This window comes from Doryrhamphus excisus, chromosome 17 (assembly GCF_030265055.1).
Source record: "Doryrhamphus excisus isolate RoL2022-K1 chromosome 17, RoL_Dexc_1.0, whole genome shotgun sequence".
NCBI lineage: Eukaryota > Metazoa > Chordata > Actinopteri > Syngnathiformes > Syngnathidae > Doryrhamphus > Doryrhamphus excisus.
This window is the reverse complement of record NC_080482.1, coordinates 1,470,399-1,497,574: the sequence shown is the minus strand read 5'-3', so window position 1 is coordinate 1,497,574 and position 27,176 is coordinate 1,470,399. Positions and strand designations below refer to the sequence as shown.

Sequence of the window (27,176 nt, the reverse complement as noted above, 5' to 3'; positions counted from 1 at the left end):
CACATGTTATTCGCCACAGGCCACCGTGGATGGTCTTGCCGCACAACACCGCTGCTGTATCAGCAATGTATGGACTCTTGCATTCGCTGTAGCAGAGAGGGAAGTGTAACAACACTGTTGGGGAAACGAGTGTCTGGATGAAGACGACAAAGATTGATTCTTTGACAAAATCCGTCTTGGTGAAGAAAAGATTCCCAGTTAGGCGAGTGCGAACACTGCAGTTAATGCTGGTTGTTCTCACAGAGAGGAAATGTGTGTTTTACTTTAAATGCATTTATTAATAATAGGTGTATTGTAGTAGGAGTGATTTATAATAGACCTCTTTTCTCTTATTGAAAATGATTTGGGAAATCTAACATGAACTCTCATCTTGAATGTCTACACACAAGACCTTGCAAAGAATTCTTTCTTTGTTTGTGCTCATCTCTGCCGGAAGGTTTTTAGGTCAAAGCAGTTTAATATTTTATAGTTTTGGCATATTATCCACACAGCAATGGCATTCTGGGTGTTTTTTGAAAACCGTTTCCGGGTGGTCAAATCTCAAGAAACGGTCTTGTCATGAGGACAGGCAATCTGCTGCAAAAACAGCCACTTGAAACAAGCCTGAATTAGGCCGGATGAGGCCGGGTGCATGCATGTAGACAACAACCATTCACACCCACAGTCACACCTATGGACAATTTAGAGGCTCCAACCAACCTAGCATATTTCTGGAATGTAGGAGGAAAGCCCAGCATTGTAAATAAATCCTACATACACTGTTATCAAATGTTACAGGAACGTAAGAATCATAAATGTCGTAGCTGTAAAAGCTTGATTGAGCGTTATATTACAGTAAGTCTAATAAATGTGTACACTTGAGGCAGCCAATGGACGGCTTCAGTTGCTGGTGCAGTTCTATAATCCGTAAACTCTGTGGCGAGGCATGAGCCAACATCATTGGCAGATCTGCCAAAGTGACTGTGTGCTATGTTTGACTTGGGTGGGTATCCATTTGGTTGTTTGTCCTTGTAAAATATACAGCAGGTTGCACGCCAGTATCACTCAGTAAAGTCCGGTCCGAGTTATTGGATGGAAAAAGGAGGGGGAAAAAACATTGGATATTTCACAGTGGAAGATTTAAAACAGTAAAATCATTTGTTAGCTGGAATTGTATCCACCGAAAGTAGACCAATTGTTTGGCCAATCATACACCCATGGCCTCTTTTCATATTCACAAGCTTAATTATGGTAACAACTGTTTGCTTTGCTTTAACCATTCCATTGTAGCAGCAATAATCCACAAATGAAAATAAACATCCCGAACTGCCTAAACATCTAAAGAGAAAACACTGAAGAAATAAAAATACTAATTTCAGGCTTTCAGATGAAACGTAATGAAAAATCTCATAAAGGAATCCTCAGTGATGCCAGCAAACGTGATTAAGGAAGAATTAAACAAAGTATCATAAAGACAAACCGGTACTCACTCGAGCTTGTTGGCTGCGGTGCGTCATATTAGCCAAATGAGACAGCGATAGGGAAATGACACACTCCTTTATTTAAACATCAACCCCAAACACTCATTGTCGAGACAGGCTTTATTACTAACTGGAGCAGAATACACCAACAAATATTGCCCCTATTAGTAATTGCACTCTACATTTAGCTCTGTATTTGACTTTAATGTTATTCATCGCAGTAAAGATGGCATTTATATCCAGTCGGCAAACAAAGCCGCCGGCTGCTTGTACGACAGAAGTGTAGAAGATCAGGCAGATGGTGGATTGTCACTGAAAATGAAAATAACCTTTTGAAGGGCCGCACAATGACACGTTTCTTTCACGCCATTGCTTATAACGCACATTCCTACCAGTCGGGCACATTTTGATGAATTGACGTCATGATTTAATGGATCAAGCTCATTTGCAATGATTGATTAAGCTTCAGTTGTGATTAAAATGTAAATGATCTATTTCACAATAAATGGGGCATGAAACAAACATATCAAATGACAACAGTTGAAAATATGAAACAAGCAAGGCACTCGGTGGAGGTTTTCCACCTTGTGCACCTTCATAGAAACCTGGGAGTACATTTCTGCTGTATCTGTTGTCCATAACGTACGCCCATCCATAGCATACTGATCAATCTGCAGCAGAGGTGCATTTTATTGCCATTTTAAATATACTGATACCGTGGCTACATCTTTGCGCCCATTATTGGGCCATTCATCCACGAAAACAAAAATGAGATCATGCATGGCCCCTTGTTGCAAGGATCTGTACACAATTCCCGGTATCTGAAAACATCTTGTGTGGTCGACATACTCACTGGACATTTAACCCATTGGTCATATTTGGGCGTATGCAGTGTTGAGGCCTGTGGTGGTCACACCAAATACTGGTGATGAAATGGTTTTTGGACACCTTGGACCCCCCCGTATACATTTAAACTGCATACACCTGTGCTTACTAAGACAAATTAATAGTAATGGTTTAATTGTATTAGAACATGCATACACGTTACATCGCAATACATCACATCATACAATTCACAGTTCCACATATCCAAAAGGAGTTAGAAGAAGCAAAGCTTATGTACTAATCCTCTACCCCCCATCCGTTTCACATCAAGCTAAAGGGCTCGGGACCAACGTGACACAAGAAACGGCAACGAAAGCAAGAGAGAGACTGTCAAAGTGTGTGACAAAGGAATTATGAGGCTGTTCAATTCTGACACTGAAGAAGACGACTTAAGTGGTTTTAGTTCCCAGGAGTTGAATGAAGACAGACATTTTTTTCTTCTGGTGGGCTACTGTTTAACTCGGCGTGTTATACGCATTATTCTGGGCCATTTGGAAAAAAGCATTTATTTCATCAGATACTAAAAAAATCTATTTCTGTCTCACATCTTTCCATGTACTAAACATGCTATGTTACGATGCGGCTTATTATCTTATTGCTTGGTGCAGCCTATGCATGTACACATCTTTTTTTGCCTTGAAATTTAGTGGGTGTGACTTATATATCGGTGTTCTCTCTATCCCATAATCATAATAGTCAATGTAACCCAAGGAAAATAAGTCAGCTTCTACCTTAGTAAATATATTAAAACAACCTATACAAAAATTGTAATGATAACACCAATACTTTGTTCACTCAAAATATTTGCAATTAGTTGGTTCAACAAAATTGTATCTCATTAAATGACAGCATTTTAATTGGGTGGAAATTCTTTCCATAACTTTATTACGTTCACCCAACAAATTAAATCTTTGAGCGTAGTCTGGAAATCACTGTCCACTGAAGAAGTTTTAGATGTTTGAGTTCAGCGCATGAAAAATGGGAGGAAAAACAAAAGTGTTGCGTGTATATTTTTGTTGAGCGTAAACAGGCTGAGAGATGTAGGATCGAACTCTCAACTCAAGAATATCAGACTAAGCTTATCCTTAGCCCTCTATCATTGCCTCAAACTGCAAGGAAGTAATCTATGGAGCCCCCCCCCCCCCCCCCCCCCCCCCCATATTTATGAAATGACTATAGTTGAGTTACACAGCTCTATAAATGTCAGCTGACATGCAAGCAAAAGCCCATTTCAGGCTTGTCACTGAGATCTATCAGGCTATTAAAAACTTCATATGTGCTGTTTTTGAAGCTGTCATGATGTCAAATTCTTGGAAAGCTTCTCATCCATCGGGGGGCCGCACATTTAACCCCACGCATGTTGCCATGCCATGACTGTCAGACGTGTTAGCCATAGTTGGAGTCTGCAATGGTTTGTATGTTACAAAGTACCACTTACCGCATACTGTACTCTAAACGTGGATGTTAGTTATCCTGAATGCAGCTGCAGTGCCAAGTATGCTACAATCGGACGCCCCTTGAACCTGCACATTCCTAAATCGTCAGCTCTCCCTATCACATCCTTAAAAGAAACTAAAACTAGAATCATTCTGTTCTTCCTTTTGTTTTTATCCTCAGGGAAACCGCAGGGAAGTAGCAGCCAGAGATCAATTCTAAATATAGCGAACATTTTAACAATACCAATCCCTAGTTTCCTATGCTCATCTAGTACTGTATTTAACATGAAATTATGACAGCAGTGTCATTTTTACGGCCTCTTGTTCTCCAGCCAAAGCAGACACGCCCGAGCCAACTGCTGGCTTTTTGTCGCCGGTGTCTGTCCTGAGCAGCACATAAAGGGCTTTGCTACACGTACACAAACATGCACACACAGCCATCAGTGGACCAGTAGATTTACGGTGTGTGAACAACAGTTTCCTTTTTTTATGAGGGGCTTAGACAAACAGTATTTGGAGCCAGTGGATCGTTATGCTGTACATTATCCCATTTGCTGGAACACATTTTCGCTACCGTTTACACTGGCTGTATTCTGGCAAAATTGGACAAGGTTGCAGACGCACATTGTACACACCCACGCGGATATGTTCACGTCTATGTATTTTATATTTCCTAAAATTCATTCAATAAATACCGTGGGTATTGGTATTGTTTTGATCATCCTTATTCACAGTGGAGCAATTCATGAATTCTTCCACACACCCAAACGTATTCCCGCAAAGCACATTTTATACGGAATAATTATAGTTTAACATGCAGGAACAAATATACTACAACCTTGGTTAGTGTCATTAATTTATTCCAGAAGGTGTGACCTAAACTAAAACAAATGTTTTCCCATAAGAAATAATGCAAATAAAATTCCAGACACACAAAACGCTTGTATAGTTTTACAATTATGCATAAAACAATTGGGAATGTATACAAATGTTGTAAATTATGAATGAAAGGGATTCATGAACATTTATCATAACTTCTAACAAGCAGTGGAAGAGGAGGAGGAGAGAGATCTTTGTTTTGGTATTCAATTCAGTTGTAGTTTCCACCATCTTTATTCTGGCAGCGTTTTGGCACTTGCAACCTGTTTTTTTAATTGTGAAAATACACAATTCCTTGAATACACAGTGCACTTGAACGCCTCATCAGCGCACTGTGCAGTGCCTGGGAGAAGAAATGAAGGAGACAGATACAGAGTTGTTCATCGTTCTGTGTACGTTCTACGAATAATCACCTGTGTAGACTGTAAGAAGTCATGTAATAACTTTTAATGAAAAGCATGATATTCAAAACCAAACATCTTTTTTAGTATTGCTATGATACCGTTGATTCCCAAGTGCTTTATTGATGGAAGCGAATGGAATCATACATGTAAATATTTCCAAAATGACTTCATATGCTCAGCATCCACACCTAGTGAAACATTAAGCCTGACTACTGCACAGCTCTTACGGGTTCCATGCTCCCTCCCAGAGTGATTGTGTTTGCATGGCTGTTTTAGTTTCCCCCGGAAAACTTTATATAGCAGGAAATTGCAGATAAAAACTTGAGCAGACTTGTGCCGCATACTAATGAATATGTCTCTGAACCGAAAGCTGCAGTAATTTAGAACCTTCAATCTACCAAGTAGCGATAAAACGGATTCTTTTCATCTTTTGGACTGGAAGCAGCAACATAACAAGGACATTGCCCAAGCTTTTGTTTGTTGTTGTCTTATACTGAGAGATGTTTTAGAAATAGCCTTCGAGATTTGATATTTTTTTTTTGGAACATTTCAAATCGCACAAGTGTGCTCACTGTGTCCTCGATTATCAGCAGGATAATGCAAAGAGTACCCGGCTGTTTTTTTTTTTTTTTTTTTTCAATTCATTGGAGAGCAGCAGCTCAAATTTGGCGCCAGAACTGTCAAAGAGTGCAAAAAGCACATTTTGTTTTGTGTTGACCTTGGCGTAGGCATGTAGTTTGTACACAGATGTAGTTTCCATCAAGTAATACGCCTAGCGCCATGTTGCCCCGGTACTGGCTGGATTGTATTCCAGCTGTGATGAGTTGTGTGGCAGACCTCATTGCAAAGACTTTAGACGTTGACTGTTTGCTCCGCTTCTAGTTCCTGGGTATGCCCTGATGGACCCTTTCTGATGGTTATACAAATCCTATTATTGAGAGTGACATCTGTTTGGAATTTTGAGACAACAGATTTTGCTTAGTCTAAAAACGACTTTAACATATGTTAATGATCTAATATTTTAGGAACAATTTAAGGATACCAATGGAACAGGCTGTCTTTGTACGTACAATAAAAGTGTGTGCACATACTACATAAGAGCATTTGGAATGCAAGCATGCGTTTATGTTTGCATGGCTGCGTCTGCTTCTGAAGTGATTGCTATGCAAGGGATGACAATCAATTTACCACTGAGAGTTCCAACTTGCCCTTCTTTGAAGCTGCTGAATACACAATAGCGGCGTGGTAAGCAAAGTTAACATAAACCACTTATGACTGCTCCATCAATTCCCATGAATATGGATTGTGTTAGTTTAGCTGATGTTTTCTGGAAAAGGTATTCTTAATGAATGTTTTTTTTTTTTTTCAAACAGCACCTTGCAGTCAAAACAGTCAACAATGTTTATGCCCAAGTTCTTGTAAAAGGAATGTGACGTGAACAGATACAGGCAGCTCAGATGGAGGCCTTACGGTTGCGCTTCTGAATTCTTCAGTATCAAGTAGGGATGGGTGATGTATTGATATTTTCAAAATGTCAATTTTTATTTTAAGCACAATATCAAAAACGAGCATGTCGTTCATATCGATATAGATTGGATTTGATGCGAGGTCTAATGTTTCAACATGGCTAGTTACAGCAGCTTCTGTGGCGTTTTAGTGTTGCCGACCCCTAAAACAGGGTTGCAGCTATGGATGGTCACCTTTGTAATTTGACCTTTGAGCACCGCTTCGCTACGCAGAATGATTGGCAATCCGATTGGAGATACAAAGGAGGAGAGGCGGCATAGCGAGTGAACAGCAAAAAAGACGTGTAAAAGTTGCTGGATAAAGACTGTATCAACCATGTTTACCATCTGTCGTCATGGGCAACCTGAGATGGAAGCGCTAACCCGGCTGCAGAGAGACTACACTGGAGGTTAATTGAACATTAGATTTTAACCTTTTCTGTATTTATTTAAAGATAATATACAATTTTATTTCAGCAGCTATTGTTCAATAAGACCCTTGGTTATACGGTATCTTGTGTTTTATACACAACACATGAATAAATAGTACTGCAATACATAACCGCACAACCTCACTGGGTCCACCATTATTATGACCTCAAGAAATCAGTTGAAAAAAATAAATAGTGTTAGGGTATCCAATTCTCCCCAAACAGTCCAAAGATGTGTTTATTTCCAGAGTAATGACTTGGTTAAAATATGTACTGGCAAGTAGACACCCATCCGTTTACAAAGCTATTAGAAGTTTGCTAGAAGACCGACGCCGACCCGGCTGACTTTGGCCGAAAGGCAGCGTTGAGTCCATGCTGATCTGGTCACCTGTCAGTAGCGGAGTGAACATACAGTCATGCGCCCTCACGTTCACGTCCATGTCACCTCTGGGTTGCCAGAATTTGGCCAAGTGAAGCCCAAAGCACCACGATGTAGAAAATGTGTTGTTCCTGTTGGCTCCAACCACTGGAACACAACCAATGTTTGTCAGCGATAGAGACCATTTTTCACTGTGAGATAAATCACTTGTGTTTTTCGCCTCCAAATTACTTGCGAGGTGTCAGGGGGCATTGATGGTCTCATGACAAATGAAGGATGTTGTTTATTAAGGTGCCTCTGGAAAGAAAACGTGCATACCATTTCAGCTGCTTTGAACCAAAAATGAATGAGTTATTATGAAACTAAAATGATGACAAAAAGATCATTTATGACAAATAGGTAGAAGTATATCCAAGTAATGACCATTTGTCTAATCATCAGATCCTGGTTTTAAACCAAAAGATATAGTCCATATTCCAATAAGTGCATATTTACAGTAACCGAGGCTAATCACACAGTGCTTCAAAATTACTGATGACTGATTTGTTTTATTCACCCCATTTATCAACTTATGCAATACCAGACATATTTATACACTTTTATGATCCCAACAAAGTATTTATACATGTTAACTTTTTTGTGTGCAAGGCTAAAAGAGGTGATGATGCAACTCCACATTAATGCATTGGCCTTCGGAGTCATTTTACGACAAACTGGCCACTGGGCAGCAGAAGCGCATTTGATCTTGAGCTTGGCAGAAATCACATGGAGGGAAAATCACACATGACAGGAAAGTGGAAGTGGCAGAAGAGTGTAACGTGTCATGACGCAATCCGTACCTGAAACGCAATCGCTTCTCCGCATGTTCACAACGCGTCTGCATCTGGTCGTCCTATGTTTTTGCAGTCACAAAATGTTGGGCATGTGAAATCGACGGCATCAAATTAGCTTGTGTGGTTATTCTTAAATATCCAAAATGTCCCAAGATGAGAAAAAAAGTAGCAACTTATGCACGGGATATTACAGTAATGTGTTCTTAGAGAAAACATACATCGGCGAATGCCACATTCCGTTTGATTAAAGAACATTGCTTTTAAGATCGGTTCAACAATAAGACACAATATTTAAGATGAATGTCAGAACTTTGTACCCTTTTATTTGTATTTGTACCCTTTATTCTCTCATAGAAAGCAGCAATGTACTATTGGCATATTTTGTTTTTCAAGCGAATAGAATGTACTATAAGCACACAGGGAGGTGTTCTAATGAATTTGAATGAGCGTTTCAATTTATTTTTCATGTTTTATTTATTTTTTCAGGGTTTGCGGAGTAAATTGAATCAACAACGGTGATGCGTGCGCGAGTCAGGAGCAATATGAGGACCTGCTGTTCTGATTAAGTTCCTGTTATGGAGCCGTTCATTATTGATTTCACTTCTCCACTCTTCTCCTCCGTCTCCCATTTTCATACGCTTCATATCTCTCTTCTGCTTCTTCCTCTTGCGCTCTTGTTCACTGACAATTCTCATTTAAATGCACCGAGAAGTCTTCAATTGAATTTGATGATTTACACTTTACTCAAAGTTGTATCATATTTTTGGACTTTGTGTGGACGCTAGTCTTCATCCCAGCGGTAAACTGTTTCCACTCACTTGACAACATTGAGGGTTTGTGCATCGGCCAGTTGAGCTGGATATAATCGCAGTTCGTTATCATCATGAGTTATTAGAGATGGTCCGGCCCACTGCCCTAATTACTCTAAACAGAATATGTACTGTAGTTTAGGAAATGGATCCGTGGATATTTAATGAGCAACTTCAGTCAAACATAGATTTAGTTTGGAATATTTCCACAGTGACGAGCATTTTGGCTGTTTTCCATCCGTCTCGTCCTACCATCCAGGGCCTGAACTGGGCATCGAGTAGAAATCAATACTACGCCATCTGCATGGGGTGCTATGTGACGGACGACACACACAATGGCCGACTAACTAAGTTTAGTCTTTTTTTTGTCCAATCCTGTTACAGACTGCAGATGAGAGTACATTCTATATGAGCTAAGACGAGACGCGCATTAGAAAGTAAACTAAAGTCCTCCATCTGTGTTGTTATGATGACTGATGTACCACCGTCTGACCTCCATGAGTCAGGTGCCAGCTCACAGAGAACGGAATGCAATGACAGGTCCCCTGGAATAATGGTGTGGGCAGCCAGTTGATATTAATGCCGAGCCTTTTTAACTGGCTGGCTCTTACTGGCAGGGTGGGCGGAAGGCTGAGACACAGACGGCTCCACCAAAGTATGTTGATTTTTTTTTCTCCTGGCAAATCTTCTCGCTAGCTGGGCTTTTTGTAGTATACTAAAGAATTAGTATATCTGCCGAACTGTGAGGACGAACGATTTGTAGTTCATAAGTCTAAGTTAAAATGACTTGACCTTATGGTACTGTAGCAAAAAGCCAATATTTCCATTCAAGTCTATGACCGTATACTAAGATGTAAGGTTTTCAAGTCTAGTTTAGTCTACCGCTCCCTGTCAGTCTTTGATAGAAGCGGCTGTGGCTGTCATATTTTCGGCCTGCCGGAACATCTGTGGACTTGGCTATGAATGAATGACGACAGATCGACTGGGATTAAGGGTCTTTGGCGTGGGTCGGAGGATTGGGGATGTTCTTGAGGACACAGAAAGCTAAACATTAGTAGTGAGTGGACATGCTGTACTGACTTGGTTATGACAGACGTGGAACTCGGAGTCAAGATCTGAAAGTGAAATATAGAATAGACACGTACTGTAAATATAATACGCATAAAACACTCATGTGCAGGCATCTTTGAGTACTAGCTGAATATTCTTGAAGTTAGTACAGTAAACCTCGGATATATCGGATTCAATTGTTCCCACCCACTGGTTTTGTCCGATATAAGCGAAATCCGTTATATGCGTATACCGGAAAATGTCCGCCACATTCATTACACGGACGCGCAATGCCATGGGGGAACTTTCTTTGATCCATGTTCACAGCCAAAGCTTATAACATCTTTGTATGAATTACAGACATGTACATGAGCATGTACAACGAAATAAAAAAATAATTCTCAAATCTGTAGAAATGCCTTCTTGTTGCTATTAGGGAGGTTTAGAAACCAAACGATAAACGCAAACGATAATGACGTCACATGCTATTGACAAGTCGGCAAGTTCCCATACATTTCAATAGCCTGTGACGTCATTATCGTTTGCACTTACGTTTATCATTTGGTTTCTAAACCTCGCTAATAGCAACAAGAAGGCATTTCTACAGATTTGAGAATTATTTTTTTTGTTTTGTTTTACATGCTCATGTACATGTCTGTAATTCATACAAAGATGTTACAATCTTCAGCTTTGGCTGTGAACATGGATCAAAGGCCACGATGCGGCCATCCGATATATGCGAGGGAAATTGGAACGGGACTGGAGATTTTGTCCGAAATAGGCGAAATCCGTTATAAAAAAATCCGATATATGCAATGAATTTTTATTGGAAATGCATTACAGAAAAATTGGTTCTTTTTTTTATCTGTCCATTGTGAGCGAATTTCCGATATATCCGAGGTTTACTGTATTTTCATTGCGTATGTTTAAGCAATACTGTCTGAAAAGGGACTTTATGCAACTTACATATTTTGAAACCAAAAAAAATCAATATATTGCTACTGTATACATTAAATACTACATGTATATGTAAGAACACTATCTCCAGCTAACCAGATACCAATACTGCTTTGAAAGGACGGATGTAAATGGTTGCACGGATACTGTCAATTAGGTGAAGTCTTCATCTGTTGGGTTGTGGCCGAAGCAAACTATTTCTCTGCTCACCACAAGCCAGCTGGGATAGGCTCCAGCTCCCAGCGACCCTGAAGAGGATAAGCGGTAGAAAATGAATGGATGGATCTTTGACTGTCTATTGAATGGACGTTTTTTTGGGTCGAAGATACGTATGATTGCTTTGGAGCCGTACCAGGAAAGCGCACAGAGAATGCCGTTCTCAACTGAAGCTGGACTGAATAGTTAGATTACTGATAAGTTAGAACACAAAAGAATTTGGACTGAGCCAGAACATCGGAACACGGAGATTGGGGTTGGATTCCCGGGAAGCCAAATTTGACTCTCACGTTCTGGCTAAGGAACTTAGACCGGGTGGATGAGGGCCATTTGATGCTATTGTGGCTTTTCCCAAACTCGGTCAGGGCTCGTTATGTCTCCATCACTTCTGCGCCTCTTTCACGCACGACATGCCAAAACTCCTTTCATACTGATCCAGTTATGCGTCCAACTCTGGAGGGACTTTGTGAGGATAATATTACAGATTATAGAGAGAACAACTCAGTTCAGTCACAGAAATCCCAGAAAACAAGTTTGTTTGGCTGAATCCATGAATACATTGAATGTGGCTGCGAGTGGAAAACTTGGACTACTCTTTCTGAAAATAAATTGCCATTAGTTCATCGGTTTAGGTTGTCATTAATGGCTGCCACTACTACGACACTACTGGCAGCTGAATGCCAGTTGTATTTAATATTCATTTACAGGACTACATATAGAAGCAACTGCATATGCTTGTCAGTAGATGGGTTCACACAAATATTTTCATCAGAAATTTATGTTGGAAAATGGAAGTCAAAATGTCCTTGCAAAGGTTTTGCTGTAAAGGCTGAAAGCCAGAAGAAACATTAGCATGAATGAATATTTCATCACCTATCAAGAATGTGAGTAGCTGCCAGCAAGTGATGAGAATCATCTGCACCTCCAGGCTTGAGGAGTTTATTAGGAGTGCACCTGTTTGCATGATTTATATATTTCATTATGATGTATTCTAAGGTCCTATAACCCTCTGCTATGCTGCTGAGTTGGCATTCTGTAATAATAGATGTGGAAATGTTATAGAGCTATACATATGGTTGGATTATGCAACGAGAAGCAATATAGAACAATGCCAGATATGAATGGAATTATTTAAAAGCGTTCACCTCCTTTAATCAAGACCATAAGTCCAGTCTGAGCCCCTTCTTTCTATGTGAGGAACCCAAAAATATTGGGAAGCATATTAGTAGAGCAGCTGCCACTCTTATTTCATGATTCATTTTTATTTATTTTTATTAAATCGATATCAGAAATCACTGCTGTTTGTTGTTATTGAGGTCAGGGCTCTCAAGTTCTTCCACATCAAATGCATCCGGTCCAGCCAGTCCACAGTCATGCTCGAATATACAGTTTTACTCATCCATAATTCTTATGCAATTCCGGTCCATAAACCAATCCAGTACTGATTTGTTTGAAAACTAAAATACTGGAACTGCCAGACTGAAACTAGATATTTATGTACTATTACTTTTGTCCTGTCTGGCTGCAGAGGTACAGGAAAGTGCCGATTCATGCTGGAGTTCCTCGTACCTTCCAAACTTCCAGTGTTGCTGTGACCTTGAGCGGCGCGGCACAGAGCAAGTGAGTGACTGAGGAAATGGGGAACACAGTGAGGGAGAACGTGAGAGACTCCAGCCTGCTTCTAAACAGAGGATCTGCCAAAGTCAAGGTACATCCACCCCCCCCCCCCCTCCCCCCCAAATGTCTGACAGAGCCATCACACATACTTACCTCCCACCTCTGCTCATTTTCAACAACATCCATCACACCCAAACACGCTTCTTTTTCCACAGCTTGCCTTCTCGCCGATCCTGCACGTTATGGCTGATCTTCTTCATAACCTTCCCATTTCCTCTCTCATTCTGCAGCATCATCATGGTATGTGCCAACCCTTTCCTTTTGTATGTCATGTCTTTTATTTGTCCTCAAACGTTAACTAGACTGAACTGGAACCCACTCTTGGTCTCGTTATTAGAGAACAAAACAAACTCAAACTAGGCTAAAGTGAAGCTATTCTACTGAATCGGAATCAGAATCGCCTTTATTGTCATTGAATTGCATACAACGAAATTAGAGTGCAACTCCACGGTGCATTTTGTACAAAGTAAAAATAAGGAATAAGAATATAAATATAAAAAATGGCAGGTGCTGTCCAGAATAAATGTAAATATACACTGTAAAAAAAATTCATCCATCCATCCATTTTACTCCGCTTATCCGGGTCCGGGTCACGGGGGCAGCAGTCTTAGTAGGGAAGCCCAGACTTCCCGGTCCCCAGCCACCTCCTCCAGCTCCACCGGGAGGACACCAAGGCGTTCCCAGGCCAGCTGGGAGACATAGTCCCTCCAGCGTGTCCTAGGTCTGCCCCGGGGCCTTTTCCCGGCTGGGCATGCCCAGAACACCTCACCAGGGAGGCGTCCGGGGACGAATTTGTAAAAAAATTATGTTTGTTGTTTTGGCCTAGATTGTAATTAGTGTAACAAGGTATATAAGATGAATAAATGTTCTTAAATTTTACAGTTTATTCCTGTAAAAAATTAAGCTATTATTATCCAGCTAGAATTATCCATTATTTTAACACTTTAATGCTGTAATTGTGACCTCATTGTACTGTTTATTGCATTACAAGTTTTCTGTGTGTACGTTATAGGAATCTGTCAATTCCACAAAGAAAGTTTTTTTTTTTTTCACATTATTTTACTTTAAAAATAACAGTTTTGTTTTGTTGTATATTTTACAAGAAATAGCTGTCAAATAAACAGGGGTTTTTTGTTTTTCTGTTTACATTTTTTTTTTTACATTTTACAAACATTTTTTACAGGGTATGTATCAAAAACAATAACTTTTACAGTAAACAAAATGTGGAATTGCAGTAAACAAAAGGTAGTATTGCACATATTGTACCTGAATTTCACTTGGAAAAAAAATTCAAAGTGTCTCAACCATCCCAGGCTTTGTGCTCAAAGTAGTAGTATTACTTATTATACTATACTTCCTCTGACAAGCATGGCAATTATCGGTAAGGACTGTCGAGGAGCGACACAACAAAATTTGAGTGCAACTCCACAGTCCATTTTATAGAAAGAAAAAAATAAAATAAGGAATAAGAATATAAGTATAAAAAGTGGCAGGTGCTGTTCAGAATAAATGTAAATATATGTACATCAAAAACAATAACCTATACAGTAAACAAAATGTGGAATTGCAGTAAACAAAAGGTAGTATTGCACATATTGTACCTCAATTTCACTTGGAAAAAAAATTTGAAAGTGTCTCAACCATCCCAGTCTTTGTGCTCAAAGTAGTAGTATTACTTATTATATACTTCCTCTAACAAGCGCTATAGAAATGGCAATTATCAGTAAGGACTGTCGAGGAGCGACACAACAAAATTTGAGTGCAACTCCACAGTCCATTTTATAGAAAGAAAAAAATAAAATAAGGAATAAGAATATAAATATAAAAAGTGGCAGGTGCTGTTCAGAATAAATGTAAATATATGTACATCAAAAACAGTAACCTATACAGTAAACAAAATGTGGAATTGCAGTAAACAAAAGGTAGTATTGCACATATTGTACCTGAATTTCACTTGGAAAAAAAAATTGAAAGTGTCTCAACCATCCCAGTCTTTGTGCTCAAAGTAGTAGTATTACTTATTATATACTTCCTCTAACAAGCGCTATAGAAATGGCGATTATCAGTAAGGACTGTCGAGGAGCGACAACGAAATTTGAGTGCAACTCCACGGTCCATTTTATAGAAAGAAAAAAATAAAATAAGGAATAAGAATATAAGTATAAAAAGTGTCAGGTGCTGTTCAGAATAAATGTAAATATATGTACATCAAAAACAATAATTTATACAGTAAACAAAATGTGGAATTGCAGTAAACAAAAGGTAGTATTGCACATATTGTACCTGAATTTCACTTGGAAAAAAGTGAAAGTGTCTCAACCATCCCAGGCTTTGTGCTCAAAGTAGTAGTATTACTTATTATATACTTCCTCTGACAAGCGCTATAGAAATGGCGATTATCAGTAAGGACTGTCGAGGAGCGGCGGTATTAAGTGCAAGCGTACAGTACATGTGCACGAGCATGATCAACCACGCCGTGCACCGGCCCACCTCCTCCGATCACGCCAGATGTTTAGCAAACACGGGTGAGTCAGCGCTCTCACACTCGTCCAACGTGCCGGACTCGAGGTGTTAAGTAGGCCAAAACACAGCGCAGTCGGGCTAGTGTGAGTACACCCTTGGTTTGTCTTTTATTTCCTGTCCCTGAGTGGGCAGGAGTGCACAGTGAGTCAGTGGGCTGGCATTAAGCATCAACCTTGCAAAGTTCATCCTGTGGATGTACTGCAAAGACTGAGTCACACGCCGCATCCGACTTGTTGACAAACTGACTCAATCTGATTTGAATGGCGTTCCACCTTAAAAAGCGCACAGGCCTTCAGACTATCGCAGACAAATGGACAACGGGGTCACGGCTGGCGAGCGAGGGAAAGGGTGATTACTCTCCATATTTGTGTTTGCTTCTTTTCTCTTCTTATGTGCCTTCCAAAGCACTTTGGCTTGCCTTGTGCAGAAATAATGTGCCGTTTGCTCTCCCTTGGCAAATATGAGAGACAGATTTATAATGCAGAGTGTCTGATGCCTCCTCCGCCATGTGTTCCAGTTTAGACCGTTACAAGTTGGACTGTTTGGTTCGAACATCTTTACAACTTTCTTGTCTGTCTTTCTGCCAACTTGACTTGACCGCAAATGAGCCACCGTGACAGATGGAGGAGCACAGATGTGATGCGGTACTGTACACAATCCAAGAACCACATTAGCGGTGTTGGTATGCGCCCAGACCCGTGAGAATGGGAGGGTGCGTGGAGTTGGTCGGGGGGGGCGTCAAACTTTGGGGATGTTGTAATGTAGCTGCCATACCATGACAAATAACAGTTGTTGGTGCTCTTCTTGGAAATGAAGGATCGGGAATGAATCCCAGTACTTGTATTTGTATTACGTCTTGAACAGCTCATTTAAACTCCATCCATTATACGACGGCCATTGTTGCAGCTGGTTATTCAAAGCCAAGAACGATGGAGGGTTGGGGGGAAGGAAGGATTGTTTCACACGATTGTTTCCTAATTAGGGTGCGTACCAGACGATTCTTCTAGGACGGATGATGGATCAAATGTCAACAGTCACTCAACCCACCTGTCACAAGCATGACAGATTTACCCTTGTCAAATCATCTCTTAATGTAGTCTTCTTTTCATTTGCTGTTGTTTTTATGGCAAAAAACAAATGCTCACAATATGGTCCACACTGTATGAGCAGGCTATTATAAATGTTATTAATTTCTAATAACTTTCCTATATCATGCTATAAAAAGTACCTCTGTCAAATGATTGCAGTTTTTAATCACAGTTTACTAATCATAATTAATCACTATTTGCAACAAAAATGACAGGACAGATAAATGACATATTCCAGATGGACTGTTCTAGTCCAGAATTCTAAGTTTATACTAGTGTGCATGTAGCAATAGTAATGCAATCTCCCCACCATAATATCATTTGTAATAATATAATAACTTATGTTTCTGGCATGTCCCTCGACTATGGGGTTTGCTATTTAGAACAGTCTTCACTACCAAAGATGAATTTTATGTTTTTTGGAGGTACAGACCTCTTTTTTGGTGATGACGTAACTGCAAAAAGATAACTAATATAAAGCCATTCTTAAGCTTTGGGACTTCAGCAAACTATGGTGAGAGCCATTATCCACAAATGGCAATAACCCGGTACAGTGGTCAACCTTCCCAGGAGTGGGCGGCCAACCAGAATTACCCAAACGATTGGTGCTGAACACATTTTTAAAGTCAAATTAAGTCATTGGACGCCGTACGGCAACAATGGAAGGAATGGGACAACACGAGCTCCATCCTTTATACTGACTGCCCGTAGTTTCCAAATGATGTTTTACTGTGATGATATTTGCGCGTCCGTGTTGGTGTGTATGTGTGGAGGGAGGGTAATGTTCCATGCACGGAGCAAAGATAATTGAAAGAAAGTGGTGCCGATTTCACTATTTCTCTGTTGTCGTGAAACCCAGAGAGATTTGAAAGGTCATTTAGCGATGCCTCTTCAAAGAAACACAAATGGGTAAAAAAAGATGGAAATGTGGAATCCCACACACAAAGTGTTTTACTGAACAAACGACTTTTTGTATGGCGTGTTGAAACAGACTTGGTTACCTTGTCAGCGTGGTGTGGGTCATGCTAATCAGCTCGTTGGAGATAAAAGATGGAAGGATGTTGTGTTTTTGCTGCAGTTGACCATTATATGCTGCAAAAGTATTCCAGATAATTGTAGCCAGGTGTGTGAGCTCTGTTAGGGATTTCATCCATTTTTAATACCGCTTATCCTCATCAGGGTTGTGGGGTATGCTGGAGCCTATCCCAGCTGACTTTGGGCAAACAATCACAATTTACACGTTCATACCTACGGACAGTTTTAGAGTGGCCAATGAACCCAACATGCAAACATGCTAACCACTCCACCACCGTGCGGCCCCTTTCTCTGTTGTTGTTAAACATAAAATGATGCTCCTATACAGTGTGCTATTCATTACAGTGTAATTAAAATAGTTGAATGGATTATACAATACTCGTAAACAAAGCATGTAATTAAATCACAGAGCAGCTATAGAATTAGCGATACAAAGCATAATACTAATTAGTAACAGATTGTGGAATTTAAATTAAAAAAAGGTTTTAAACAAACCTTATGACTAAAAAAAAAAGTAAAGATTTAACACGGCAATCGCTATTCCTTTAAATCTTTTAATCTTTCTTTGTACCACGTGTGCGTTTATGGATGTAAAGAAACATAAATAAAAAAAAATCATTTTTCTCTTGATGTTTTTTCACAAAAAAGTTGACAAGCTAATTCTATTTTAGTGTATTAGCTGGAGGAGCCTTTATAATTAGTGGAAAGATCATATTGTTAAATGTTGGCTGAAAAGGCTAAAGGGGAGAACCTACTCCATCCAATTAAACTAAGAAGTCTTTTCATTAAATACAATTAAATAATAGATAAGTTAGATAAACATTAACCAGCCCGCTGTTATTTATTTTCTTTTTTCGTACAAGCAGAAATATTTTATTAGTGACCGAGAGGGCAAATTCAATTTTTTAAACTAATAGCTGTGCAATAAGACTCTGTGAAGTACCATCAAACATTTCACAACGGCTTGCTGATGTCATCAATAATGGCTGGCACAGTAAGGGATTTGCACATTATGTGTGGAAGGTAATTTTCTTAGTTGCATATTAAAACTGCGATTAAGTGCCCCAGTGGGACAAGAATCATATAAGTTAATGGCTTCTGTTTTACTGCGGTTGCCAGGTCCCTTCCACAGCCCCCCCCCCACCCCAACACGTCCCTCCAGGACGGCCACAATGTTGCAGTTTCTCAAAGCGGGCAGCAGAGGAGCTCAAATATTGTTTTCCCAGATTTTTCTTTTAAAGTTAACAAGGGCAATGCATGACATATTTTGTGTTAACAAGGGAGATGCTGTCCCCTAGCAGTGAAATTGCCCCACTCGCATTAAAAGCCACCGGGGTATGAAGCGGGAGCCGTCGCTTTGAGGGATGAAGGCCATTGAGTTGAGCTTGTTGAGTTTAATGGAGCAGGGAGGCAATAGTAGAAGTAATGGCTGATTGTGAGCTTAGCGAGGCCTGTCAGGCACCGCGGGGACACGAGAGGAAGGTTAGGCTGAATCCTGACACGTGCTGATAGCTTTGTCACAACACGGCAAAATAACACATCTACATTGGCGCTCCCTTTTTGCTCTTATTTGTAACCACCACAAATGGAGAGGAAATTGATTCCCATTTTCTGGAAAGTGACGTCCGGTGTCCCCCCCCCCCCCCCCCCCCCCCCGAGCTTTGCCGACTACCTCTGTAGTCTGTCATACGGTATTCTTACTATAACGACATCGTTATGACTTTATATGCGTAGTCTGTATCGTCCTCCATTTACTGTCAACACGGCAGAATCTGCCTGTTACTGCTGGTTCTGAGTGTATTTTCAGTTTTCAATTTTCGGTCAAACCGTGTACCCCACAAACCTCATACCATGGATTGAGTAAGGAAATCAAACAATGCACAACGATGAGCCAATTCAAGAAACAATACAAGCAGTTGATGTTTGCTAAATACAAGGATGAAGAGTCTTGAACCAGTCATGATGTGCTATATATATCACTATATTGACACGCACTATGGTACCCATTATGGCATTGGATGCTCATATCACCGAGTACTTTGGTACGAGACAAAAATAAAAAAATTCAAAATTAAAAAAACAAAAAAAAACCTTAAACTGTATTACGGAAAGCAGGAAGTGAACAAATGTAACAGTTACTGATTGTAAAAGTACCAGATGGAGGGGTAGGATTTAATAAGCTTTGCTTCTTCCTACTCCTTTTGGACATGTGGAACTGGGAACTGATTATGGGATGCATGTTTAAATGAAATTAAACCATTACCATTACCAGGGAATCTTTTCATCATTACTTCATTATCTGTGGGTGAACGATGAACAGCTCCTATCGGTCTCCTTTCTTCCTCCCAGTAAGCAGTGGACGCCGTGCGCTGACGAGGCATTCAGGAGAACTGCATTTTTCAGTGTTGGGGTGGGGAAAATATACTAAATATATCATAAGATCCTGGTGTTCCAGTCTGGTATGTGTCACCCAACATTACCAATGTGCTAGTAACTAGGAACCAATGTTGAATACTACGTATCAATATTTTTGAATATCGGCGGTATATGGTAATGGTAATGGTAATGTAATGGTAAAGGTTTAATTTCATTTGAACATGCATCAGATTACAATTGAGTGCATCCCATAATCAGTTCCCAGTTCCACATGTCCAAAAGGAGTAGGAAGAAGCAAAGCTTATTAAATCCTACCCCTCCATCTGGTACTTTTACAATCAGTAACTGTTACATTTGTTCACTTCCTGCTTTCCATAATACAGTTGAAGGTTTTTTTTTTTTTTTTTTTAATTTAAATAATGTACCTCGTATCGTCAATAGTTTGGGTCGATGACTTCAACAAGACTTTGTAAGCCTAAGCTTGGAGAGTTGCAACACAGTTGCAACTGCATGTAAAAATATGAATACAATAAAAAAAATGTAATACGGTCATATTTCTGGGCGTCTGAAACCGATTCATTGAATTGACATTATTTTTGATCGGGAAAATGTAATTGGTTTTCCTGCATTTCGTGTTCATCTGACCTTTTAGAAAAAGATTAACGATGAAATCCTTGCTTTCTCCATGACAACATAACCGCATTTGGCACGTACGCGTTGTGGTAGCCGGGATAGATGCTGGGATGGATGCTGGTCACCAATGTTTTATGGTAATACGGTGCAGGTGTTGTGATTGTTAATGGGCTGTTTTATGTCCATTGTACTTTGTCCTCACAGTTAAACCGCCATTCTGCTGATTGATTGTTGTGCGGGCCTGTCAGTGTTGCCATAACGATCCCAATGAAAGCTTTCATTTTGTTTATTAAAGTGGAGATTACTGCTCACTTTTTTTATGTGCTCTTCCCTCCTTTCTCCCAGATGGTTTCTCCTTAATCAAATTTGTGTGCCTCAGAGAGGTAAACACATTATGTGCTCAGATTGTGCTCACGTAGTCATGTGAGGCAGGAAGGGAATATACTGTATGTGTGTTTTTCGGTGGCCGGAATAAGCAAACAGGGCAGCGGGTGGAAGTCCGTGCAGCTGGCTGTCCTCTTCTGCACCCTCGGAATAAAGCGCTGCCCTCGTTCTAAAAGGCCACACAAAACGGGCGCGGAAAAGACAGCTCAGCATACATGAAAACAATTAGTCTTAGTCTTAGATCCCTGGCTTTAATACACGTCGCTTTGGAAACGCTTGCCGCAGGCTCCTCCCGCACAGGTCGCTTTTCACGCTTGTACGGTACCGTTAGCGCCGCCGTGTACTGCGGCAGTCTGACGGCTGTCACACATTCCTGCAAAAGCCATAAAGGCTGCTGTCATGCCATGGAGCCGCCGGGCCCGATGTCACACTGTAATGCGCGCCTCGCCGTGAGAACGCCGGCGCTGAGGCAGCCCATGTAACTCGCTGTGGCGGGAGGAACAAAACAACAGTGGAGCTGCGGCGCTAATAGTCTGGCGAGGTGCTAGCGGCAAACAGAATGCTTTTCACAGGGCTTTGCTGACCGCACACGCAGGGACTGCGGTACAACTTCCTGGCAATTCTTGGATTTTGGGAATTCTGGAGGGACTACGTTGGAATGTTACACGCTCCGGGGTTACGATAACAGTCTTAAACTGAACAAACGGCGGTTGATTGATTGCTGCTGACCTCGGATAGGACAGGGCGTAAATTCCAAGTGGATATATGAGGGATTTAGGTTATTTATGATTGTCGCCCTGGACTGGTGGCCGGCCAATGGCAGGGCACATGTAGACAAATAACCATTCACATGAACGGGGGGTTAGTGGAAAACCATCAAAAATGGCATGGATTTAATAATGTAAATACAGTATAAGATATGCCTTTATTTAAATCTGCATTGCACAGCAGCAAAGAGTACAGAATCAGTTAAGCAGTACAAAATACACAATATATAAAAATAAACAATATAAACAACCCAAGTATTAACAAAATCAACAGTTTTACCCAGTTATATACAAATACAGTATTGCAGATAATATGGAATGAGATGAAATATATGACCAGTCTATACACTGAGATCTTGCTAGTGAGTTATTATGAGGCATTATAGAAATACTTCACATAGAACTTAATATACGAATGAAATATGAAATACTGTTTGACACGACACATGTTGAGGCATCATGTTATGTACCAAAAATACTTCTTGTATCCACATATTAAAAACATTGACTTATGTCAGGGGTCTCAAACTCAATTTTCTTGGGGGCCACTGGAGCTAGGGTCTGGGTGAGACTGGGCCGCATCAGGTTTAAAAAAAAAAAAACAAAACCAAAAAACACATTTATTAAAAACCAAAAAATTTAAAAAAACTTCGCTTTGGTTCCAATTTTCTACAAGAAAAGCTCTGATAAAACATTCCACTGTTCTCAAATATCTTACTTTTTATTTTTCTGCACAAAATAAGATGAAAAATCAAGAATAAAGAAAATCAATCAGTAATAAATAAATATAATAATAATAAAACGGCAAATAATAAAAACTTAAGAAACCACATATAGTTGGTGGGTAGACAAATTATTTTTTTCAGATTAAAATGAACAAAGCATTATTAGAGCCCTGTAGACATGACAAAACACGACTATAGTCACATTTATACTCTTTTTATTTACAACATATTGCGCAACTGCAGGGTCTTGAGACACATGCTAACTCGCAAACTAGAGAGCTAGCGACCTAAACGTTAGCCTTCAAGTTATTTCCTTAAATAAATATAAACTTAAATAGCCAAAAACTTACCACTTCCACACAGATAGGGAGGATAACTATTAACAGTTATTTAACCTTTAACATGAACATTAATCAAAACGTAATAATTTTTTCTGGCTACATGATACCATACAGCATCCATATCAAACTTGCGCGGGGCCGCACTAACATTAAACTTTCATATCAAGGCGGGGGCCTCAAACTAGTGTCCCCCGCAGGCTGCGTGTTTGAGACCAGTGACTTATGTCATCATCTCTATCTTTAATTTATCTCCTTGTTGACGTAAAGTTCAAATTTGATCGGTAGCCCACCAATACTACCAAATTTGGTTACCTATAAAACTACCAAATTCTGTACTGGTCCCCGCATAAAAAGGCGTGTAGTCCTAATCCAATACTGTAGTAATTGGGTGCCAAACGAAGGACATTTTGAATCAGGTGGACTCATCCAAGCAGAGGAAATAACATTAGCAGGAATGAAACCGGGTGCTTCCGAGTGCTATGTTGCCAGAACTTAATGGAGAGTAGATTTTGTAGATATGAAATGAAGTCTAGATGAAGAGAAAAGCTTGTGGTTTTCATACCAGGACATTGCTCCACATAATTAGCTGTGATGATATTGGCATTTCATGTAGCCTGATGAGATCAAATCTTTCACGTGTTGTCATTTTGTGTGTGCGTGATGAGCAACGGTGGAGGCGGATGGAGAATTAACGCCATGAATATGGATGCTCAGTGAGCATCATGAGAGTAAATGTGCTTACTCTATTGATTGAATCTCTCATCAGTCACCAAGCTGCGTGGTCCCTGTCGCCTCCCTCCCTCCATCCTTCCCTCCATCCCTCCCTCCACCCCTCCCTCGCTATCCTCATCTCTGTCAAGGCGGGCTCAGTGGAGTGGTTAAATTGTCCATAGAGTGTAAACGCTCGTTTATAAAAACCGACAGACGTGGCGGTCGTTTGCTGAAATTAATTACTCCTCTGAGCCACAGCGAGCATGGGCCCTCGTCAGTCAGTCACGGTCCCCCACCTCTCAGGCCCTGGACCTGCAGAGACCAATGGGGGGGCAGCCATAGAGAAGTGAGCTTCTTCTTACAATAGGTTAGTCGAGATTAGTTCACCAAAATAATGCGCTGTGCTCTGTATTCAAACAGAAATTGATTGATGTTTAATGCCTTTTTTTGGGAGTTTTTTCTGTAATGAAACTTTGGTGAAATGTAACGTCACCCTTGGAACATCAGGAAGGAACCTGCTGTGTTTTGTTTCTTAAAATATCAGACGTGTTCATAAAATACTTTTATCTTCAAAAGGCGGGCGCTGCAAAAAAGTTCGGGACTGTCAGTTCAGCTATCAGGAACAATAATTGGTAGCTGTGATCCCAAAATATTTTCCATGAAGGAAAGTTGTAGCCACAATTTTTTAAAGATATTTGCTGTAGAATTGAAATCGGTGATTAGTGACCTGCTTTTAACGGTACCCGGTGCCCACCTCAGATAATCTGTCCATGCACTGTAAAAAAAAAAAAAAATAAAGTTGACTCAACTTAAAAAAATTTGTAACCTCGCTGCCTTAAAATTAAGAATAAATCTAGCAAATAATTTCAGGTAATTTCAACACACAACTGAAATTACCTGAAATAATTTGCAAGGTGATGATTCAATCCGTTGACGCCAAGCTGACTCAATTTAAAAAAAAAATTGTAACCTCACTGCCTTAAAATTTTGATTAAATCTAACAAATTATTTCAGGTACTTTCAGTTGTGTGTTGAAATTACCTGAAATAATTTGCTAGATTTGCTAGTCGTAAAATTTGGATTAAATCTAGCAAATTATTTCAGGTAATTTAAGTTGTGTGTTGAAATTACCTGAAATAATTTGCTAGATTTGCTAGTCGTAAAATTTTAAGGAAATAATTTGCTAGATTTGATCAAATTATTTCAGGTAACACACAACTGAAATTACCTGAACTAATTTGATTAAATCTAGCAAATTATTTCAGGTACTTTCAGTTGTGTGTTGAAATTACCTGAAATAATTTGCTAGATTTAATCAAAATTTTACGACTAGCAAATCTATGATGAAATGATTTGCTAGTCATAAAATTTTTTCAGGTAATTTCAACACACAACTGAAATTACCTAAAATAATTTGCTAGATTTAATCCAAATTTTAAGGCAGCGAGGTTAAAATTTTTTTTCAGTTGAGTCAACTTGGATTTTTTTTTTTTTTACAGTGTGCAACTTAGCAATGATGATTCAATCCGTTCTTAAACAGATCCCTCAGCAGATAAATGCCAAACCGATTGAGACAAGGTAAAGCGATCAATCTATGTTGGATATTAGCTGAAACACATGCATCAGGATGTAAAATGTCACTGTGTCTATTTCCTGGTGCTTTGCTTACCTGAAATATCCATACCGTTGTACACACATTGTAATGTATCCACAACCACATACAAAACACTGTGACATTATAGCATATTCAATTTGAACCAACAGTCTAATGAACTCGAGCGGTGTCTGATGTAAGAGCGCGCTAACATTAATAAAAGCTTCATCTCCACTCTGATTTGCATAATTGTTCAAATAAACCCATGGTTCTCCTTCGCTCTCTTTTTTAATAAAGGATGGATTTGTGTAAAAGTGAGCTGTGGTGTGCAGCCGTGCCGATAGGAGTTCTGGGATTGGCAGAGGGCCTCAAATTGATTTGTCACCATTTTCATACAGTCGTGTAATGAAAGCACGCTGTGATGAAGAATTATTGGCTTCAGGTGACTTTTTCACTACGAGGTTGTCACATTGTCTCATTGACCCTCACGTGAATGCTTTCCTGCTCTGTTGTCTAATTGCTGCTTCTGATCCGTTCCTCGCCATATTTGGCTCAGGTCAAAGCATCGTGAACCACAACAATATACGTTTATCTGTCCATACCACTTCAACTATTTCACACGTTGGTGCAGAACAGAAGAGTCGTGATAACAGTTCAACTTGATAATTGAATTGCAGTTTTCAAATGAAAATTTATGACTAAATAATCCAAACCTACACGGCGCTGTTTCAATAGGGGGATCCTCTGTGGTCTGACAAGTTGAACCTTTTGGAAGGTGCATGTCCCATTACATCTGCCGTAAAAGTAATACCAACAGTAAAATATAGTGGTGGTAGTGTGATGGTCTGGGGCTGTTTTGGTCTGTTTTCTACCTAAAAATCCCGAAGGAAAATGTTGGTTCCTCTGTTTGTGACCTCAAGCTGAAACTGACTTAGGTTCTGCAGCAGGACCGTGATCCAAAAACACACCAGCAAGTCCACCTGAATGGGTGAAGAAAAACTAAATGAAGACTAGTCAAAGTCCTGACCTGAATCCTATTGAGATGCGGTGGCATGACCTTAAAAATGGCCGTCCATGTGGTTGAATGACAACAATTCTGCAAAGTATTGTATAACATCTGTCAAAGTATCAAACTACTATACTGTACTTATTTCTACTGAAAATAGTTGATATAGTTTGATAATTAAATTCAAATATGCAAATTAGAGAACTACTGTACCCATTATCCTTCACTAGTTCTGTACATAATGTAGTAATAATAATAATAATAGTATAATAGAAATAATAGTTTGTAGTGGTAGGTTACCGGGACATAATTTACCCCGGAACGATCGCTCGGGGAGGGGTTGCCACCCGGAGGGGTGGGCGAGTGGTCCCCTTCCTATTGTGGTTGCGAGACGGGGCTTTCATGTCTCACGTAGCGAAGAGCGCAAGTTAATGTTTGCAAGTTTTCTCCCAAATTCGACACTAAGCCTCAGACTCCAGTTCTTTGGCGCTTCAAGTGTCACAAACCAAAGTGTCAAACGTTCAGGATGTGGAGCAGTTGACTGTTTTCTACATAACCAGCAGCCATTAGTGAACTAACCAACCAACTGTTGTTATAGTTATAAGCATCTGGTTGCTGAGGTAGCTTATCTGTAATCGGAATAATAAAGATAAAAGTCGCATGTCTCTTGAGACGACGTCGCTTGACCAGGAGGTGAATGAGGAGGGGAGCTTAATGTCAGCCGACCGGTGTCATCTGACATTTACAATGTGAAGTCCATGACATGGTTGACACGTGCAATCGACCCACAGAACCTTCGATGGCGATCGACGTAACGGACACCTTGTCCAAGCACAAGAGTCTGGCTCAAATGTTCCTTTAAAAACCGACCACAGAAGCTTCTTCAGAAAAGGCCCATCGTCACCACTGACCTTTTGTGTTTTCTCAGCTGGAGCCGCGGAGATATTTGAGGCTTGTTGGTCTTGTTTCTTCTGTCTGGCTGTTTGTATATACATGGCGTTCAGGGCGATGAGGAGCCCATCCTTGAGTCACAGCATGGCCTTTCCGACTTGCTTTGAAAACAGCTTTAAAG

The 27,176-nt window shown here is 40.0% G+C and overlaps 1 protein-coding gene across 4 annotated transcripts in view; it reads left to right on the top strand.

The window, feature by feature from the left end:
- The window catches only part of LOC131105249 (RNA-binding motif, single-stranded-interacting protein 3-like), a 166,447-nt gene that overhangs the window by 15,224 nt on the left and 124,047 nt on the right, over positions 1-27,176 (top strand). For all 4 annotated transcript variants that reach the window (XM_058053170.1, XM_058053174.1, XM_058053171.1 and 1 more), the window contains 2 exons: positions 12,773-12,952; positions 13,077-13,161. The gene's annotated coding sequence lies outside the window, so the exon portion shown is untranslated. The remainder of the gene's footprint in view (positions 1-12,772; positions 12,953-13,076; positions 13,162-27,176) is intronic.